Source organism: Chlamydotis macqueenii, chromosome 6, assembly GCF_036417535.1.
Source record: "Chlamydotis macqueenii isolate bChlMac1 chromosome 6, bChlMac1.mat, whole genome shotgun sequence".
Lineage (NCBI taxonomy): Eukaryota > Metazoa > Chordata > Aves > Otidiformes > Otididae > Chlamydotis > Chlamydotis macqueenii.
Genome location: NC_141561.1, coordinates 13,902,830 through 13,922,701, shown reverse-complemented (window position 1 = coordinate 13,922,701; position 19,872 = coordinate 13,902,830). Strand labels below are relative to the sequence as shown.

General features: G+C 41.1%; 1 protein-coding gene and 1 long non-coding RNA gene across 6 annotated transcripts in view; both read left to right on the top strand.

The window, feature by feature from the left end:
* The first annotated feature begins 1,154 nt into the window (after window positions 1-1,154).
* Window positions 1,155-5,492, top strand: LOC147600183 (uncharacterized). Of its 2 annotated transcripts, XR_015258945.1 has the most exons (3): window positions 1,155-1,278; window positions 1,387-1,489; window positions 2,267-5,492. It is a non-coding gene; the product is annotated as an uncharacterized LOC147600183 (long non-coding RNA). The 2 variants fall into 2 exon arrangements; XR_015258944.1 differs by having other exon boundaries at window positions 1,387-5,492.
* Window positions 5,493-7,313: 1,821 nt separating this feature from the next.
* The window catches only part of PTPN4 (protein tyrosine phosphatase non-receptor type 4), a 115,267-nt gene continuing 102,708 nt past the window's right edge, over window positions 7,314-19,872 (top strand). For all 4 annotated transcript variants that reach the window (XR_015258895.1, XM_086750669.1, XM_086750668.1 and 1 more), the window contains exon 1: window positions 7,314-7,425. The gene's annotated coding sequence lies outside the window, so the exon portion shown is untranslated. The remainder of the gene's footprint in view (window positions 7,426-19,872) is intronic.

Genomic DNA, 19,872 nt, shown 5'->3' with positions numbered 1-19,872 from the left:
AAACTCTCTACCTTCCTGAAAGTTACCCAGAATTCATCCACATACAGGTCTATGTCAAGTTTGAGTGATTTCTCAGTATAGATATTTAAAGAAGAAAAAAAAATAAAGTCTGCAGATCTGGAATCTGCCTGCCTGAGCTGCTTATTTCAAAACACTTATTGGATTTTAAATTTTTTTTCTTTTCATTACAGAAATAAATCAATAGCAGAACTGAACAAGTTCCTTATAAATTGAGCCCACCAGTTCTCTCTTGCTTTTTGAATGTTTCTTCTCCTCTCAAAAACTCCAGAAATGTTCTGACAAGTTACAAAGCCAGGTGGCTTTGGTGGCAGTTCTTAGCTGGATTGCTTAATGATGGACCTAGAAAAGGCAAAAATTATTTTAAAACATGCAACATAGTTCAAACCAAAGTTACAGGCTTGCTGCAGAAATTACTAGGTGAGGTTCTTTGGGCTAAGTCAAATTGGAGGTCTAAATAAATGGTTGGTTTTAGCTTTATATCTATGCAAGCGGTTTGCCTAAAATAAGATCTCTATAGATCTCATCTCAAAACTTTGATTAAATCCCTTTTAAGGTTCTAAAAATGTTAATTAGATGTTTCATTCACTAAAATGTTTTATCATGATTTCTCATGTTCAGTACCCACAGGATACAATAGGAAGCAAAAAGTCTGAGACAGACGTCTTACTTCTCCAGCTGTAATATAAAAGACGGAATTGAGTCACACCAAAGGTCCAGATAACCTGGCACCCTGCAGCTGCCCACAGTAGAAATATAAGGACGGAGCAGTTACAGCTTCATTTCTCCTCCTATTTACCACCTCAATTTCTGGCAATCTAAGGACAGGATTGGAGGCTCAGCCCATCTCTCTGCAAAGCAGCCTTTTCTTCCATTAATTTGCCTAGATACTTCTTGCAGCCCTTAGTATTTTTGGTATCTAAAATATCTCATGACAATGAATTACCCAAATTAAGCAGATGTTGTTTAAATAGTAGTTCCTTTTGTTTGTTTTACACCTCCATCTGAAAAAAAAAAATATTAGATTAATTCCAGTTCTCATAAGAAAAGAGTAATTGTTCCCTGTTGACCTTTCCCATGCCAGATGTAATTTTTGATACCTGTATGATGTTTCCCATTTGTCGTCTGTTTTCCAGGTAGTCCAAAAGTAGTTGATCTGTCTTTCTTAGGAGGCACTCAATCCTTCTGATCAATCTGGTCACTCCTTTTTCTATCTTTTCATATGTTATTCTGATGCTTAAGATCCTACCACACATCAAGGTAAGCAGAAGTTTGTGTTGTATTAAAGGAAAGAACATGATTCTTGAGGATTTATACAGCAGCATTATGTTTTATGTTTGCTTTTTCATTCTCTTCTTCCCTTATCAGGCCTAACTGCTTCTCTGAGCACTGAGATAACAATTTCAGAAAACTATCCATAGTGACTTTGTTGACTGATATGAACAAGTTTAGATGCTACTATGTAGCACAGGTAGAGAGAGGTTTTTTGTTTTCCTCTCATGGACATCTGTGATCATTGCATTTTAGCTGCTATTTTATCACGTACTCAGTCTTTACTGTGACTTTTTTATTGGTATTTTGTGCCAGCAGTCTTGGGTTTGGTTTCCTGAATAATTCCTGGGAAACATTTTCATCTCACTGTTCAATCCTGCTTCACTTACCACTTGTGAACATGTTTTAAAGCATAGGTTCCTTTGGAATCTCACTGGTTACTCCCTTCTTTGTGATCATTTACCCATCCATCTTCCTTTCAAAGCAGTCACTTATCACAAAAGGAGCTCCCCTCTTGTGCTCTGTAAAAATGTTTGGGGACATCTGTGTACACGACTGCTTAATCTAGGCAGCATGTTAAATGTTCTTCATGTTGTGTCTAGAGTCCCCTTATTGTTCAGACCGATACCCAGAAGATACTCAGAACATGCTCTGTCTCCCTCTGTCCCATACATTTGGATTTCCTTTCTGTGGAAATCAGACTGAGAGTAAAGGCAGCTGGCAAGAGAAAGAAAGGAGGCAGGAGACAGCAGAAGATGGTACACACTTGGTTTTCTTCCAACAGGGAGTTGGATTATGGCTGAGAAAGGCTCCAATGTCCCAGTGTTTATACAAAATCTGTATAAGCCAGCTCCTCTTTATCAATGTTTGCTGACATTGCTGACATTTTTAAAGCACTACCAGATTTTCAGTTTCCATCTCTTCCCATTATATGGTGATGAGCCATGTGTTAGACTGACTGCTCTGTCATTTCTAGGTTTTCCCTGAAGTCTTTTCTAAAAATTGGAATGTCATATGCCACTTTCCATCCCTCCAGAACGGAACTGACTCCAAACCATAAATTACAAAGCACAGTTAATAGCGTGGCGATTTCGGATCCAAGTTCCTTTAGAAACCTGGGGTGAGAAACACGTCATCCTGGCAGGCAGGTACTGTACAATTTACTGATTGGCTCCAAAACCATACATACTAAGTTTTGTGAATGTTTTTTTTTTCTGTCTGTGCCCCTAAAAAAGGTTTTGTTGTGGCAATCACCTCAAAATCCACCGTAAGGAACAGCAGTAGAAAAAAAGTACTTAGCTTTCTCCTGTGGTTTCCTTGAATGCTCCTGTTATACGTCTATTGCCTGCTAGTTCCTCATGTTCTCTGGCAGATCTCCTGTTCTTGATGTATTTGGAAAAGTTTTTGTGCTTCATAATTTTTTTTGGCCTGCTTTATTATGGTTTTATATTTAACTTGCCAGAGTTTATGCTATTCCTCTTTTGGAAAGAAGTAGAAAATAAGAGTATTTTGCAAGTGAATGCACAGATGGCATGCACAAAAGGCTCAGGTATTTGCAGTTGGTATCTAAAAATGCAACCTTGTGCTACTTTTGATGCGTGTTAATGGCGAAGGAGTTTGTTGAAGGCTGGCTGAAGAAAAAAGTACTTAGCAAATGTGGTCTAGCGACTGTAGCTACTGATATTTTCCATCAGCTTTCATTCTCAGTGTATTCCTAGAGGGTTATCTTTTAAATATATTTTAAAGAGAAATACAGCCTCCAAAATGGATAATAGCTGCAGCAACCTTATTAACACAAATGATTATTTCACAGTATTCTAACAACTGGCATTGTGGAGCCCTATTGCACCAGGAATTGCACAAACGTAAAGAGGAAGTTAGTCCCTGCCCCAAACAGCAAAATGATTCTGTCCCCAGAGATTACCTAGGACACTGCTGAACAGCAGGCATGTGTTTATGTCAACACTGCCTTTTAACAGTGATCCCAAAGCTGTGTCCAAGCACAAACTTGGCTGCCATTCACATTGATCGGTGGCACGCTTCACATGGGATTTGGCCAGTCTCACTTTAAGGTTGTGCCTGTGCTCCTGAAGTTTCCGTGAGCAAGGCATGTATGTCTAAGTGTTTTGCTGAATCAGGACCCCACTTTATAGAAAAATTATCTGCTATTAAACATACATTATGCTTGATCTTAGTGTTAAGATTAAGTGCCTCGTCTCCTGCCTGTTTGCCAGCTAAACTCCACCTGTGGTGAGAGTCATTCATATTGAATTGCTTTAATGCAGTGTTTAAGTATGTCATCCTGGAAACACAGCAGTTTGCATGGTATTTCAGTGAGAGCTTTAAAATCCCATTCACATTTTTAAAATACATTTCTCTCACATAAATTATCGCAGCTTGCTTGGCAGGTCTTGCATGAGCAATAAGGTTGTTGGCACAAACACATACCACAGATCTATTAAGTGAAGGAGAAGCTTTTGCTTGTTCCTACGTTTATACGAGAGCTGTGAGGTTTAACGTGTACAAAATGGTTTAAGATACTGGTGTTTAACTAGCAGGACATTACTAGTTATGAGATAACATATCATCCCCAAAATGCATCAGCGGCAGTACAGATAAATCCCCATGCCCTGGTTTGAAAATGAACCTCTTGCTGTGTGCGGTATCTATGCAAAAGGCAGCTTTTGTTGCTTATATGTGCAGGCAGACTGTAGCCGAAAACTTGCTCTTATATACAAGAGCCACGCTACTGAAAGAGAAGTGAGCTGAATGCACTTTTTACATATGAAAGGAATGTGTTCCCCTTCGAGTAAATAATCACAGAGTCACGTTTCACTTTGCTTTCTCTCTTTCATTCATAATTCTGGGAAGTGATCACTCTGGGTATATAACACATAACTCAGAATTCTGCAAAGTAAGTTCTCTGCTGAACTCCACACTATAAGGTCTGAGCAAAGTCTGGATGCAAATATCCTGCAGTGCAATTTTGCTCCATTGATACTGTAAGAGCACAAGCTGGAGAACATTGTCTCAATATCTATTTTAAAAACATTTAGCACTCTTGCAATATTGACCTGATCTGAAGTACTTTGCACACGGTGGGAATCTTCCACTGCCTTTATTTAGGGCTTTGAATCAAGCCTTCTGTAATCATGAATTTATAGGAATAATAATACATTGCAAGGAAATAACTTTGGAACGTTTAGCCTTTCCTACCTGCATGTGTCACCAACTTTGTGTCAGATTAGCAAAACATATCCTTTCATAACAGCTTAAGGTTACACTTGCCAAACAAACGCTGCGTAGTTCTACAGTCACATTGAGTGGTTTGGATTGCTTCTCTACTGCATGTTCTGTATAAAGTAATATATTAATTATTCTTATTCTCAAATTGAACATAACTGTATGTTTGACATAAACCAGGCATAAGCAAAGAAAATTATATGAGAGGCAGACTTTGAAGCTTATGTGCAAATGGATTATAACGTATCTGTGCAATTTGTGAATACATTTGCCACGTCCTGAAAGAGAATTATCAGGAAACCAAGACAACTCTGCAGCTAAGGACCCCTTTAATGCACAGAAGAACATATCCTGTCCACAGCTTGAGAGGCTGGCAGTAGTTCAGAAATGCAGAATGCAGTTATTGGATGTCTCTACATGCACTGCAATCAGTTTGTCATTATAACTGGAAATGTTTGAGAAGAGCTGGAGCAACGTGGACACAATAAGGAATGGCATTACTGATGCCGTGGGTATTACTTTGGGGCTTTGTGAAATCATCAGCCTAGGAATTGTCTAATTCAGGAGAAACGTTCACATTTCAAACTTTGTAATCTCTTTTACAGATTTTCATTAAGTTTAAATAACAGCAATTTATGAGTGTTTTCTAGACATGATAATTTAAAAGTCTATTATTTAAAAGTGCTCCAGAGATTGTGTGTTATCTGAAACTCCTTCCCCAAATTCAGTCTTCCAGCCCCTGATTCAACTCAGTCCTGAAAGATGAGACAACTGGAGAATCCTGTGCGTCCTAATACTGAGGAAAAGGGAGAGTAGGCTAAAAGAGCTTGGATTATTTAGCCTAGTAAAATGAAGGGGATATGACTGCTTTCTAAAAAAAAATAATTGATAGTAAATACTGCTAAGAGGAAGTGAGAGCTGTTGTGAGAGGCTGTATTTTAATAAATGGATATTACAGACATTTTTTAGCCTGTCCCTTTCACACATGGTATAAATACATGAAAGTGCTGAGTTTGTGTTAAACTAAGTCTTGCAAAGCAAACCTTCCCTTGGGCCAGATATGAAAATCTTTATGTTACCAAGAGGCACAATATGCCTCACACCTTGGAAAACTCTGGCAGGCAGAACTGACTCTCTAGGACATTTGCACAGTGAGGCTGGGTGGACACCTGGCCAAGACTGAGGGTTACCCCACCGAGACAGCCCCATTCCGCTTCCCTGGCTCATTTCCTCCCACAGTAGGGATTTTGACCACCCGGCAATGCCGATGTCAGGGCAGACTTGCTGCCATCTAAGTGGCATCGCCTCGGCCTGGCAGTTACACTGCAACTACTTGCAAGCCACCCCCATGAAATCGAGAGGCACCCGTTAGCTGCACGTCGGTGAAGCACGCTATTGCTACTGTTCCGGCGAGCAGCAGCTCACCGCCCGTGTTCAGGGCTTCCCTCAGCTCTGCTCCCGCTCCTTCTTGGGTCCCTGCCAGCCCCCCGGGCCCGGTCTGCTGCCCGGCTGCACCCCTGGGCCTACCCTCACGGGAGGCTCCCGCCCCACTAGATGCACCGCAGGGGTCTGAGCGGCTTCACCACTCCCAGCCCGCCCACGCCGACGGCACAACCACAGATGGCCGGGAGGGCGGCGATTGCACCCCGCCTTTCCCCAGCCCCCGCTTCTGAAGAGCGGGATGCCCGTTCTCCCCGGGCCTCGCTGTCCCTCGGAGGCCCGAGGGTCTGGCGGCGGCATTTCGGGTTAACGTCCTGCGGCGGGAGCGGAGCCAGAGCAGCCCAGGGCTCCCACAGTCACAATCGCCCGCTGAGGAACAATCCCAACCCCTGAGCGAAGAGAGGCGATGGCCACCACTGAAAGCCCAGCACCACAGTTTACCGGAGCGCCGCTACAGCTGTGACTGACAGCTCAGGTGGCCAATCCACACTCAAGGGCGGACGTGGAACACCGCCTCCCTCGATTGAGGGTGGCACCCAGCCAACCACGCGGAGCAGTGAACTGTCAGCCCTGCTTTCTCTTTTACGGACAAGCAACTGGGCCAATCCCGAAGAGAGGGGCACCGCCCACTTCCCTTCCAACCCTCGCGAGTTTTCGCCCCTTGGCTCTCATCTCCCCCGCCTGCCCGCTACCGGGTGACTGCGCAGCCGCCATGTTGGTTGCTATGCTGCCAGTGCTGCCCGTCTGAGGCGGGAGGGCGGCTATGAGGGGAGGAGGCTGCTGTTCCTCCCACCTTCTCCCCCGCAGACGCTCGCTCATCGGCAGGGAGGGCGCCTCTGCAGAGCCCCGCCGCCTCTCCCCTCCCTGCTCCTCTCTGCCTCCCGCCCGGGCGACTGCCGGTGTGTGTGAGGCGGCGCCGTGCCCCGTGAGGGGAGCCCCGGCCCGCGCGGCACCTCTCTGCCGCCGCGCTGCCCTGCCCTCGCCCCGCGGCTCCTGCCTCGCCGCCCCCTCCGGCCGGTGGCTGTGAGGAGAGGGGAGACTCCGCCGCCTTCTCCCCCGGGCTTCCCCATTCCTTCTTTCCCCCTGTGGGTCCCTCGGCCCAGCCGCCGCAGTACGATGTGGTCCTCGCCACTGCGGCTGAGCGCGGAGCGGCTGCTGCAGCTGCCGTCGCTGCTCCCGGGGCTGCAGCTGGAGCGGTCGCTGCGGGGTAACTGAAGGCAGCGAGCGGCGCGCCCGCTCCCGCCCGCGGGGTCGCTGCGCGGTGCGGTCGCTGCGCGCGCGCGCGCCCGCCTGCCCGCCCGCCCCAGCGCGCGCGCGCGCGCGGCCCAGCATCTGCGGCGCGTGCCCGTGCGCGCGCGGGGGGTCGCGGGGCGGCAGCGGCGAGCGCAGCCCCCGCGCCTCTTCCCTCCGCCGTCCCCGCTCCCCCTGGAAGGACGTGGCTGTTATATGACGGTAAGGCGGGCGGCGGGGCGTGTGGGTCTCAGGGCTGGGGGGAGAGGGGCGGCGGAGGGGGGCTGCGCGCCGCATTCCTGTGCTGTGACCCCCCCCCCCTCGCACCTCTAGGCTGTGGGGGCCCAGAGGCCGCCGCTTTCCGCGACCCCCTCCCTCAGCCCCGCTCCCTCTCCCCGCAACTTCGCGCACAGCTCTGCGCTGGCGGAGAGCGGCTCTGCCGAGAGCCCTTTTGCTGGGGAGGGAGAGAGGCGTGTGTGTGGGTGCCCCCTGTGTCGTGTCCCCCCCCCCCCCCCCCTCCCGCCGAAAAGACAGGATCCAGCTCCGCTCAGAAGGGGGTTGCGGGGAGGCAGGGTGGGGGGGCGGTGAAACCGGCCGCCGACCCGCGGAGAGGGCTCGTCAACAGCCGGCGGGGGAGCGGGCGGCGGGGGCGGTTTGGGGTTTGTGCCGTGTGCTGAACTCAGCCGAGCGCCTGAAACCGATCTCTTAATTTTTTTTTTATTTTTATTTTTATTTTTTTTTTTTTAGCACGTTTAATATGAAAGTTTGCGTTCCTGTGCTTTCTAGGCACATGTGCGCGTTGCCCTGGTTATGGGCAGGGAAAATGGGTTTGAGCGCTGCCGTTGCATTCCTCTGGTACATTTTTAGTATCTCCCTGGAGCAGAAGGCTTGTATAATCGCCTGTCTATATGCGACAGAGGCGTTCGCTGTACCTGCTGATGGGGTAACTCGTGTGTGCTGTTGCAGCACCAGCTGGAAGAGGAATAACGTCCTTTTCCTTTCCAAAATCTCCACGAGCTAGTTGCTAAAACTAGGGAGCTGCCAGAAATGATCCCACCACTTGCCTATTCAAAGAAAGTAACGTCGTTCAGATGTAAAATACACGTGGATGAACTTTGTGCTGCTACTTACACCCTTCCAGGACTTCAGTGTGGCCAAGCTGTTACAGTTTTTTGAACTGTGAGATAGAAAATATTCATGTGATTTGTGTGTTACAGAAGTGCTAATGGATCTCAGCTGAAGAATAATTGTTAGACTACAGTATGCACATACATTTTCTCACCCACGGTGCATTTCTCTTGCCCTGAGCTAAACTCTCTGTTGAATGGTAAGGGGTTTTTGTGAGTGCACATGTTTGCCTGCTCGTTATTGGCAAATAACTGTCCTGTGATCTTGGGAGCCACTGGTGTGTTCACACATGTGCAGACATTTATGAGCTCGTCACATTGTAAATGTTTAGCATACTAAACAAGAATGAGTTAGATTAGAATTGGTAAAGCAGTTCTCTTATTAGATATGTATATTGTAGGAAAGTTTTCCAGTTCATTGCCTAAACATAAAATATTCAGTATCGTAAGCTTACGGATGCCATTTTCTTGACAATGGATTTCTTGCTTCACTGACCTAAAAAGTCATTTTTACATATTGGCATGACCCTGGCTCGTACTATATTGATAAAATATGATTTTGGGTGATAAGCTTACAAATATGTATATGTGTATCTATATGTTTGCCACACACGTTTATACTTTATAAACTCAGAAATATAACTATTGGTCTGATTTTTGGAGATAATTTTGTCATTACAGTTTCTGTGTATTTTTAGATTGTTTGTGTTTTTATTTATCTTTTTGTTTAAAGTTAGATTAAGTGTTGAAATACAAATGCCTTTTCCTCAAAAGCAGAGATGTACTAATATTTTACCTTTTGGTATATTTTCCTTAGGTTCACAGTTAGGTTTGTTTGGAATCAGGTTCACCTACTTAGCGTTCAGTTCGATGTTTATTTCTTGTTCAGTAAAATTTTCCATGAAATGTGTTGTTTGTTGCCATGCTTCACAATTCTGTTGTCCTGCTAATGTCTAATTTAGGTTGTACATAGCAGTATTGATTGAACACCCTTACTAAAAATACTTTCAGGCTTGGGTATACTTACAGTGTAGCAGGAGGAAAGTTGAGCTTATACTGCTTTTCTGTGACTAGAATTAATTTATTTTTAGCAACTACGTTTGTAAAACATGAATAAAAGCAAGATACTGTAGTCTTAGAAGTAATGCTAATTGCTCTATGGACTGGATGAGCTCCCTGTTAATGAACAGAGTGCAGGTACCACTATTTACATGTCATTGCCATTAGGATATTTGGAATATATGGTAAGTTAATACCCAGGGTACATCATTTGGGCTCTGATCCTGCAGTGACCCCTGTTTGGGCAGAGGGATCCACCTACACAAAACTCGCTGCGGGAACTGGAGCTCAGACATTCATTCAGTAGACATTAGGCAGGTTTATCATGAGCATTTGCTGTGTGTGAATGTTTTGTGTGTGTTTTGCTGTCACCCTTTGTGGGGCATCTCATATAGACCTCTGCCTGTGCAAAGAGCTCAGGGTTGGTCCCCAGAGTAACAGCCTAAGACAGTACTGTGTGACATGATTGTTTTGTGAAAAAGAGGGGAGTGTTTTTTTGAAATTGCGTTCATATTGCAGGTTAGCGCTGCTGAAAGGTCCTGATCAGCATTTGGGAGTTCCATCTTACTAGGATCTTGTTATCTTTGGTTATTTTGTGAATGTTTTGTTGAATGTACATGGAAGTTTTGTGCATTGGTTTATGCTCACATGTAAAAAGTGGAATGTATACTCTACAAGCATGTTCTGGAGAACTGAGTGGAAGTTACAAGCTTGAATATGCTGGAGAGGAAGATGCTTAGGATGGTTCACTTAGTCCCGTAAGCTAACCTGGATGTGGGAAACAAAGATAGAATGGCTTCCTCGTGGCAGTTTAGCGCTTTGGATGAGGTAAATGGGTTAAGTGTCTTTTGAAAATTTTGGTGGGTTAAAAATCCTGTTTTAACTTTTCCACTGATCAAAACTTGATTCAAACAAATAGTAGATGTGTGCATGCTTTTTTCTGTTGAAGTCAATGTTAGATTATCTTTCTTAAATTGATAAATAGCGTCTTTCTGTCATCTGTTGTCTTAGGTCCTCTCATACATCATGACTCTGCCACGTCCCTCCCTGCCCCGCCTTGCCCCCCAATTTGGGTTTAAATTTGGTACAGGATCACATGAATCCCATGCCTTCACATCCTGTTTTTGTGTCACCTTGCTTCCATTCTCACCAATTATGAAAATGTTCAAACAAGAGAATCAGCAGATGGTTGACTGTGTGCTTTTTTTTTTTTTTTAAATACCACACTTTCACTCTGGTGCTGTCACTTTTCGTAAAATGGTCAGACAGAATTCTCATGGGTTTTATTGTGCTCCAGCCTAAACAACTGTAAAAATGGTTTGTGTGTGCGTATAATATGGGATTGTTTGTAGTGGAAAGAAGGAACTGTGAAGATGGAAGAAAAAGGGGAGGGGAGAATGGCCTGAGCTGGAGACAAAACTGAAAGAGCTGAACAGTGGCCTGGTAATACAACAGCAGGTTTTTGCCATCTGGGCCAGCTGTTCTTATGTGCTTGTTTGGGAACAGAGGCTGTTTTTCCTTAAGGATTTGTAATCCACTGAATTAGCGCAAAAATAGTTTTATGTAGGCTTTTGAAAGGCTTAAATTTCTAAAATTTTCCAATTTTCTGGATGTTTTCTCTGATATGTTGTAGAATTACTTATCTGCAGGTACATAATCAAAATCTCCATTCTTATTTTTGAGAATTTCAGAATTATTAGAAAACTATTGCTGTTTGTCACTTACAAAATAACTTCAGGTTTACAGCAGTTAATGTGTTCACAGAAGTTTTATTGATGTGTTGACATACCAGAATTAGATGTCCAGATGTAGGTTACAAGAATGGGGTCTTTTTATGCTGATCTGTGTTACAGCGTACTAAAGCCTGTGCTGATCGCACGCACAGTGTCCCAGTACGTGCTACAGAATATTACAGCTGATAGTTGCATAGTTAGTCAGGTAGATCAGATGAGCAGAACTAGATGATTTTTTTTGTTTGTTTGAAATGTGAGAACTGAACCAGCTTCTCCTTTCTCAGCTTGTGCGCCTTCAAGAAAGACTTGGTATGGTGATGCAATTAGACCTCTCGTGGCACACTTCTTTGTCTCACACTGCAATTACTTCTTGGACAAGTTATAAGGTGACTGGTGGATGATAAATGCAATTCCATTTGCATGGTTTCTGAGATACTGCCATCTCTACAGTTACGTGAGGAAGGGGGAAATGACTAATATCCATTTAAAAATAAACAATCTTTTAATTATGAGTATGTATGATCTGTAATGAAGAATGCTCTGGGAAATACTTTCACTGGTTGTGGAATGAAGTGCAGTTGCCACTGAAAAGTTTTCAGGCCATCCATAAGATTTAAGAGAAAAAAATTGATAATCGACTTCCTGTGGTGTGTATCTTCATACATTGCCTTTCTGGCTGTTCCTTATCTTCTGGGGTAACTACTGAGAGAATGATGACTGAATTATTCTGCATGACCAAAAGCCCAAATCTTCAAATGAAAATTGAATGTAGTGCTGGTAGACATTAACTTTTTAATACTTGGATTTTTTTTTTTAATTAGAATGGTATAGATTAGATTGAAGGAAGATGTATTCAGTTCTCTTATCAACCTGGAATTTATACTTTAAATTAAAAATCACTACATATCTGATATTAAATACTGAAAACCTTGTTCTAACTGATGCTTTTTTGGTGATGATGTTCCAGTCTAGAGGCCTTAGTTGCATGTAATTTTGCTGTTTTGTTTGATCATTTTCATAAACTTAATTAAAAGTTTTGTTTAAATGTAAGCTCTTTGTTTGGATGTTTGTTAGGAGTAACAATATAAATTAGTTGGGTTTTATGCCCATTAACTGTGTTTGGGTTAAACAAATGGTCCTTACTTATTTTGTCTCCAAAAGGATATTAACTTTTAAGACACTTGAGTGTACTGTAGCTTTTCCTGAGTCCTTTGACCAGCTTACTGCATTTGTTCACCAACATCTCTGTGCCCTACAAAAAACCCACGAACCAAACCACCAAACAATGTTCTGTGTGTATTGCAAAAGACAGAAATGAGAAACAAATTATATCAGTACTGCGCTGAAACTAAGTGTCTATTGAGTGCAACGAAAGTTACATAAAAATATTTTCTCAGATGAAAAAATTATTTTTAGATAAGTCTTATTATTTTTTCAGTCTGTTTTTTATGGCATCAGTCAAGTTTAAAATTGAAACTGTATCTGCAGCAGATAGTTCACCATGTAAACCAAAGCAGCAGCTTGCAAAAGATAAGAGCCTGCTGTGGCTCTTTTGTCTCAGAGAGACGTGCTAACATACTTTGTCTTGGAAGAAAGTTACAAGCAAGATTCCTGTGTTTTCGCAGTGGAAGATGGTATTTGCAAAGGAGTCAAGCAAGTGCGCTTGATACACTGAAAAGCTGTGTTTTTAAAAGAGGAGATTCAAGTGTGACGTACCAGAAACTTGTGCTTACTCTTGTCTGTGCCAACAGAGATGCAGTGTTGAGCTAACTTAATAGACTAGAAATAGAAATGTTATTAATTCCTCTGTCTCTTAGGTAGAGAAATGACCACCTTTTCAATAAAAGCACACAGAAATATATCAGCCAGTGGAAGAACAATTACTGCTATTAATGCTCTCTGGACTCTCAGGTTAGCATAGTTTGGTCTGGATGAAAAGATAATTTCTTGATGATGCTTTGCCTTATGTTTTCCTGAGCCGTGTCAAATAGTTGTAAGTTGAGAAACATGTTCATTGTAACTTAAAGCTCTTATCATAACTGATTTGAACAAAAAAATAATCCAAAATGGGATGTATTTCTCTCTAGATCTACAACTGTGATTCAATGCCCTTGCTTAAAAAAAAAAAGACAAAATAATTTAGGTGGAAAATTACATAGTAAAACTGTGGGTTGGTTCCCCTCCTCCTGCCACTAACCTCAGTGAATTCAGAAATGTTTTGGGGAAAAAAACTTGCAGACTTTCCATGAAAAAATGGCTTTGGAGAGAGTTAAAATTGACATATGTCACTTTGCATTTGTCTGTCTTGATACTTGCAACAAGCTTTTAGTGTCATCTGAAAAAGTGGAGAGAGATATTTTTGTCTTTTGATACGTCAGTAGGGTTAAAGATGACCAGTGCTGATGACCAGCGATGTGTTGCATTGTAAGTTGGTTTTTTTCCCCACGTAGGGATTGTGTATGTGCACTGCATGCGCCAGCTTTGTATTGTCTCTAAACCACGCATAGCCTCTGTACTGTTTTTAAAATGTTTTACTGAGTTGATATAGTGCTCCTATTTAGAAAATATATACTTCAGGAGAAGGGATGTGTATCAATTTAGTTTGACTTCTTAAAAATAAAATTATATAGAACTTGGCATTTGAGTTTTAAATCACTGTGGCCTGTAACTTCCAAACTGTGAGCTGCTATTAAGGCTTTCCTTGGAAGAGGTCCTTGGCTTTTTTTTTTTGGGAGGCAGGCTACTGTGACGATTGATGCCGCAGTCTGTTTTTAGTACTTGAGTGCAAATGAGGCTATGAGTGAGTCTTGGGAATCCTAATCTGCGAGTAATTCCCCACTTCCTGTGTTTTAGGCTTGTGTGTTGACTCTGTAAGAATATACTACATCCTGTTAGCTCATCTGAATGCACCTGCTTTCCATGGAGCTGATCTCTTTAAATCTAATGTTTGGAAGGACCTTTCCAGATGTGATGTCTATGACAAAAAGAGTTTGAAAGATTAAAATGTGGCTGGCTCTTTAACACTGAAGGGATGTATCTCCTTTCTCTAAGTCTGGATGGAGAAGAGAGGAAAGAGGAAAAGGATAGCTGCCCTGCAGTAATTATAAAATGTATAAGGTTTTGGAAAACATAATTAGAAAGGAAAGGTGAATATGTGGGGTTTTTTGTTTGTTTAATGTCAGCAAATCTCATGACCTCATGGGAAGCTTCTGCTGAAATAGCTGTGGTACACACAACCACACGAGGGGGAAACTGAAATACAGAAGTGACATTACAATGGAATAAATAGATCAGTCGGCTGTATTATGGGGGTCATACCTCCAAAATATTTGAATATTATTTGGCTCATTTGTTTTTTGTGAGCTTGAATTAGACTACTGATTTAGATGTTTCAGTATCAGGCTAATACAGTTGCTTTCAGTCGTGCTTCTGGCATCTCTTCTTAAGTTCATTAGATGTGCAACTAGGTAAGGAGCTACAGAACATTAATGGTTGTAAGAGTTTTTTACTTTTTTAACCCTTCACTAATTAATATTTTGCTTCTATTTTCATTTCGCAGTATATTAAAATGTACCATGTAAGTCAATTTCATAAACCACTCAGTTTGGAAGTGACTTGTACTTTCTAAACCTTCAGATATTCGTATTTAGAACTAAGGAAATAATTTCTTTTTTGAGATCTTTGTTGGGAAAATTTATTATTTTTTGCTTTCCTGTCCTGTGTGGTGTGATCTGCTTACAATTTTTTTGGCATCTTCACTTAATAGGTTTGCTGTTACTTTAGAGATTTAAGGCATCGGAGATACTGTCTTTTTCTTTAGCTCCTAGTATAGATTTGAGTCCTTTGTTCTACAGCCCTTAGATCTGCTGGGGGAAGTGACTTGGTGTGAGTGTGTGCCTGGGGAGGGACAGAATGTGATGGATGCTCTCTGGGTTCTTTGTAAGACGTTTTTGACTTTTCACAGTCTCTGTGCTTGCAGAAACTGGATTATTTTCAAATTTTGCAGTACTTAAGTGAATTTTACTGAACTGAATAATAGACATAATAAATATATTGATTAAAATATCTGTGCTTTCAAAAAACATGCCACTTAAAAGGCTGAGAAAGATACAATAAGAAAATGAGGCATGGGTAGCCACTAAGGTATATACAGTTACACTTAGAACAGAATTCCTCTGTAGAAGACTAGAAAATGGACTGAAAATTAACATCTGACAAGAAGTCCTCCAAGAGGAAATTCCTACAGGAGAACTTCATTCTTGAGATTAATTAAATGAAAGATTAGAAATTCTCTAGATAGCTGTAAGCTATTTAATAAAACTGAAGTAAGCAATTAAAAGACTTGGTTGTAGTTACCAGCAGAGACATTGCCTCCTTTTTATGATCCTGGTGCTGCCCCCCTGCCCTCCCCGTTACGTATGTTCTCCCTCCTTATACAGCAAAGCTGTATGTGCAGCTTATTAATGCGAGATGTTTTCTGCAGAAGGATTTTCATAAAAAAGCATCTCTCTCTGAATGAGAGTGATGTAGATAATAACTTATTTGGCATTGAAAACACATACACAGTCCTGAGAAAACAGAAATAAAAGTGCTTTGTAGGAATTATACTAATGAAAAGTGTGTGAGAGAGTAGCTTGAAAGAGAAACCTGATTAACATCTGAAACTTCAGCTAACTTTTAGTCTCCTTTGAAAAGAACTTACGTTGCCAATAAAGCTACTTTGTTAAATCTCTGGTTTCTATTTCTAAGTTACATTGATGTAAGCATTTTTCCAATCCACCTCTTTACAGTATTTTTTTTCCTGTATCTTCCAGACAACCTGATTAATTCTAACTGTTCTGGGAAATGATTGTAGTTACTCTGGTATCTGCAGAAGGCATTTTCCGCTTAAGTCTTTCATACTCATTCTGAATATATTTTGCACTCTGCTGCACCTGGTGTTCTGTGACAATTGTGTGTGCTCTAGCAGTTGTGTACAATAAGCCGTAGACCTGGAATGTGTTACTTCATCAGAGATCCATCCCTCATCTGAGGGCAGTGTGAGATATCAAATCATGTCATCATGTTAAGGAGAAAAATGTGTAACTGCAAATTGGCACTGGATTTCCCCAAATTGAAGTAGTTGCCATAATTCAGCAGAATTACTGTGCTATGAGTAAATGGGAAAAATAGAAAAAATGAATCCTTATGTGTACCAAGTAGTGCTATTATAATAATTTTAAGCTGCTTCAAAATAAGTTACTGACTACTTAAGTCGTTAAAGAGAAGAGCACTCTATGATGAGATTTTTTCCAGGAGCGTTTAAGTTTCTAAGAAAACAGATACGGTCTTCTGTGAAAATAAAGATCGGGTGATACAGAAGTTCTGGAGGTAAACTTGTTAATGCTATTATTTTTCTGCTGTAAACAGAAAGCTACATTCTAAAAATCTACTTTTCAGACTTCAATGACTATAATTAGTGCTCGGAAAAAGCCACAGTAGAACCTTTTCTTTTGACAATGTATAGATACCCTTATTTTCATAACACTTAAGGTAAAAACATAATCCATTGTCAGACTTCAAAGCAAAACTCTAAAAAGGAAGAGATGCCTTTCCTAGTGGCCATTTATTGCATTTATAATAATTCTTTGTGTCTGAGTAAAAATGAAAAGAAAAAAAAGTTGACTATTTATTACTAAAACAAATTAGCATCTTTTTGTTGTAGTTTCTGAAGTATAGAAATGGGCTTGAAGCTCACTTTGCTATGTGCAATTACTAGAAAACAAATTGTGCTTTGAAGGCCTAATGTTTCTGAAGCTGAGGTAGAGTTCCATGTCAGATAACAGACTCATCTCTTTCCGGCTGCCCTGTAAACGCTTTGAAGTATATCAAGAATGGCATAAAAATGAAAGAATATTTATGAATGAGGGCATCAGGGACTCAGGTCTCAAGCCTTCAGTGCACTTGCAGCACTCCCAAAGACTGTTTTATAATATATGTATTCCTAATAACTGTATTAACTAATGCCACCTAAAATCAGTAGGGAATTACTTTTTCAGAGTTGTATGTTTACTGTCCATCATATAATTAACATATATTGTACACTTCAGATGTATCTATACACACACTAAATAAAATATTGTATTAATGTACAGTGGATAAAAGGATGGAGTGATAACATTTTAAATTTTTGTAATAATAAATCCATGTTTTACTATGGAACATACTTGAAGAGTATCCCAAGATGTTTTAAAATAATATTTGAGAAGCAAATACAAGTGTTCATGCTTCCTCTTCAGGAGTGATAGGGAAATGTAGTTTGTGTATTGTCTTTGTATTAGACTTAATTTCTGCCAGTGTTGTACATGCTTGCACTTAAAAAAAAAAATGTTGAGATGTTCTGTTGAATTTTGAAACTTTTTTTGGCAGTGCTACCCTTCCCATTTATTTTGTCCCTTTTTTAGCAGTTTGTGTGTGTGTTTTCAAAAGCACTTCCATTCACCATTCAAGGAATTCAATAGAATTCTAATAGGAACGGCACATAAATAACTGCAGAAATCAATGCTTCAATTCAGCGAAGAGTTTTTTGTGACTTCAAAAGCCACAAGAGCATTTATTATTGGAAACATACAATTGACTTTTCTTATATTATCATTTTGCATAGTGATTTGGTTTTTACCACCACAACAAGATGTTTGACAGTTTCATTTGAAAATGATGTATTTACATTCGGCGTTCCAAAACAGTGTAATTTTTATCTTTTCTGTGAAGCTCTATTCATGTTAATTTGCATGTTCAGCTCTGTGCAAAGATTGTCAGTGAAATATTCACTGATGGATTTCTTCTCAAAGGTCAACCAAGTGTTAAGCATAATCTCCTATTCCTGTATTGTAATGAAAATATAAAAGAAATCTTTAAAGAATGGAGTTGCTGGATTATTTTTTGTCTGTTCAACTCATACAATGTAGAGCATATCCTCTGCTCTGAAATACTCCATTTCTTGAGTATAACAACCATAGAAGTAACTAACCTGCGATAGCACAGGGTTGTCTTGGAAGTACTTCAAGCCTTTAGTATTCACATGGCACCTCAGGCTACGTCAGCTGTAACAGTCCTTTTGATCCCATTTTTTTTTGGTGGATTATAGAAAGTGAGATGGTCTTGGAGGAAGATGTTTCAGCACACGAGAAGCTTTGTAAAATTGATACTTCTTTTCTTTTCAAACAGCCTGAAATTGATAGCAAGATTATGTGACATGAAATACAGCACTGAGTTCAGCAGTGCTTACTGCCTTATAAATGGACCTCTTGAGTGCTGTGCCTTTTGGGCAGCTCTTGTGCGTAGTTTCTGTCAGGTAATAGCATAGTGTTATTACCTTGGGTGGAAAGCACATGCAGAAGGAAACAGAGTTTTGTTTTGGTTGTCAGGAAGGTGCTCATAGATTAATGGAATTTTCTGCATTAATGTTTTGGGGTTTTTTGTTACTGATAGTTTGAAAAACTAAAGTCAAGTTACCAGCAAGGGCTTTTAGACGTCAATAGCCTTCCCCTGCCCTCCCAGTATCCTAATTTCTGTTCACCAGCCAGTCTGGTTCTGCATAAGGAGGGTGCGGTGGTGTTAGGAACTGCTTCATGGAATTTAATCTTGTGAACCAACTGGTACTGAGACTTGCCACCCACCCCTCCAGTTACCTTGAGATGCAGACCAGCAGTCCCATCCTTGTCTACCTTGTTGAATGAGCACTGCTGGTGGTGTATGCGTGTTTTGGCGCTTGAGACTTCAGCTAGGTGGAAAGGTAGGGAAGCATGGCCTGTCGTTAGTCCTTCCCTCCCCTGACATTTGGAGTGGAGAGACTACACAAGTGAAACTTACACTGCACCTTGAGAAAGGTTTTAATGGTGATGAGGGGGAAGAGACACATGATAGAGCATGGTGAGGAGAAAAACTAATAACACAGATGATGCCATAAATGAAGTTCCGTTAGTCTTCAGTGTTGTCACTTGGAATTACATGCTTTTAGGATTCAAGTGATGTCATGGTGTTACCTTAAAAAAAAAAAAAAAAAAAAAAAGATAAAGGCAGTGAAGGTCAGACCTTCTGTTGGTTCCTCAAAGTTCTTCCCAATTTCCTTTTACCACTTCTGTCTAATTCAGATTGCATTTGAGTCAGCTGCTTTCATCTTGACACTTATGTCATTCAAGCATCCACAGTTAGTATGCTAATATCTGCATTTCAACTGACTGATAGGCACACCAAAACCTATCTTACTTTTGTCACTGCAACATGAGGCGGCTTTTAATTTCTCTGGCTGTTCAGCATTTACAGAAACAAGATAATGGAACATTGCTGGCATAATTTGTAAGCCTAATGTCTGAAGTTTGTTAAACATTATTTTCTTCCTGAAACGTGCTCTGGCCCTTCCTCTGTTCTTGTAGATGCTTGGTATTTAACTGATATATAAGCCAGAGAGGAAGAAATAATAATGGGCATCTAAAAATGATGATTTTGTAAAGGAAACTTGCTTCTGTAAAGGGGCAGAAAAGGCTTTTTAGATTTGTCTGAAAGCAAGCATTCCTATCTATTTTTAAGTTTGTGGGCCTTCTGCGTCTATGAAACCTGGCTTATGAGAGTAAGCAAGACAAACCAGACACCTCATGTTTTTCTTGAAACCTTTGTGAGTATTATTCATCCCTCCTCGCACTGCTGCTCTTAGGTAGCCAGTCCCAAATGTATCAGTGGAAAGCAGAAAAAATCTGTAATTTGTTTTGAAT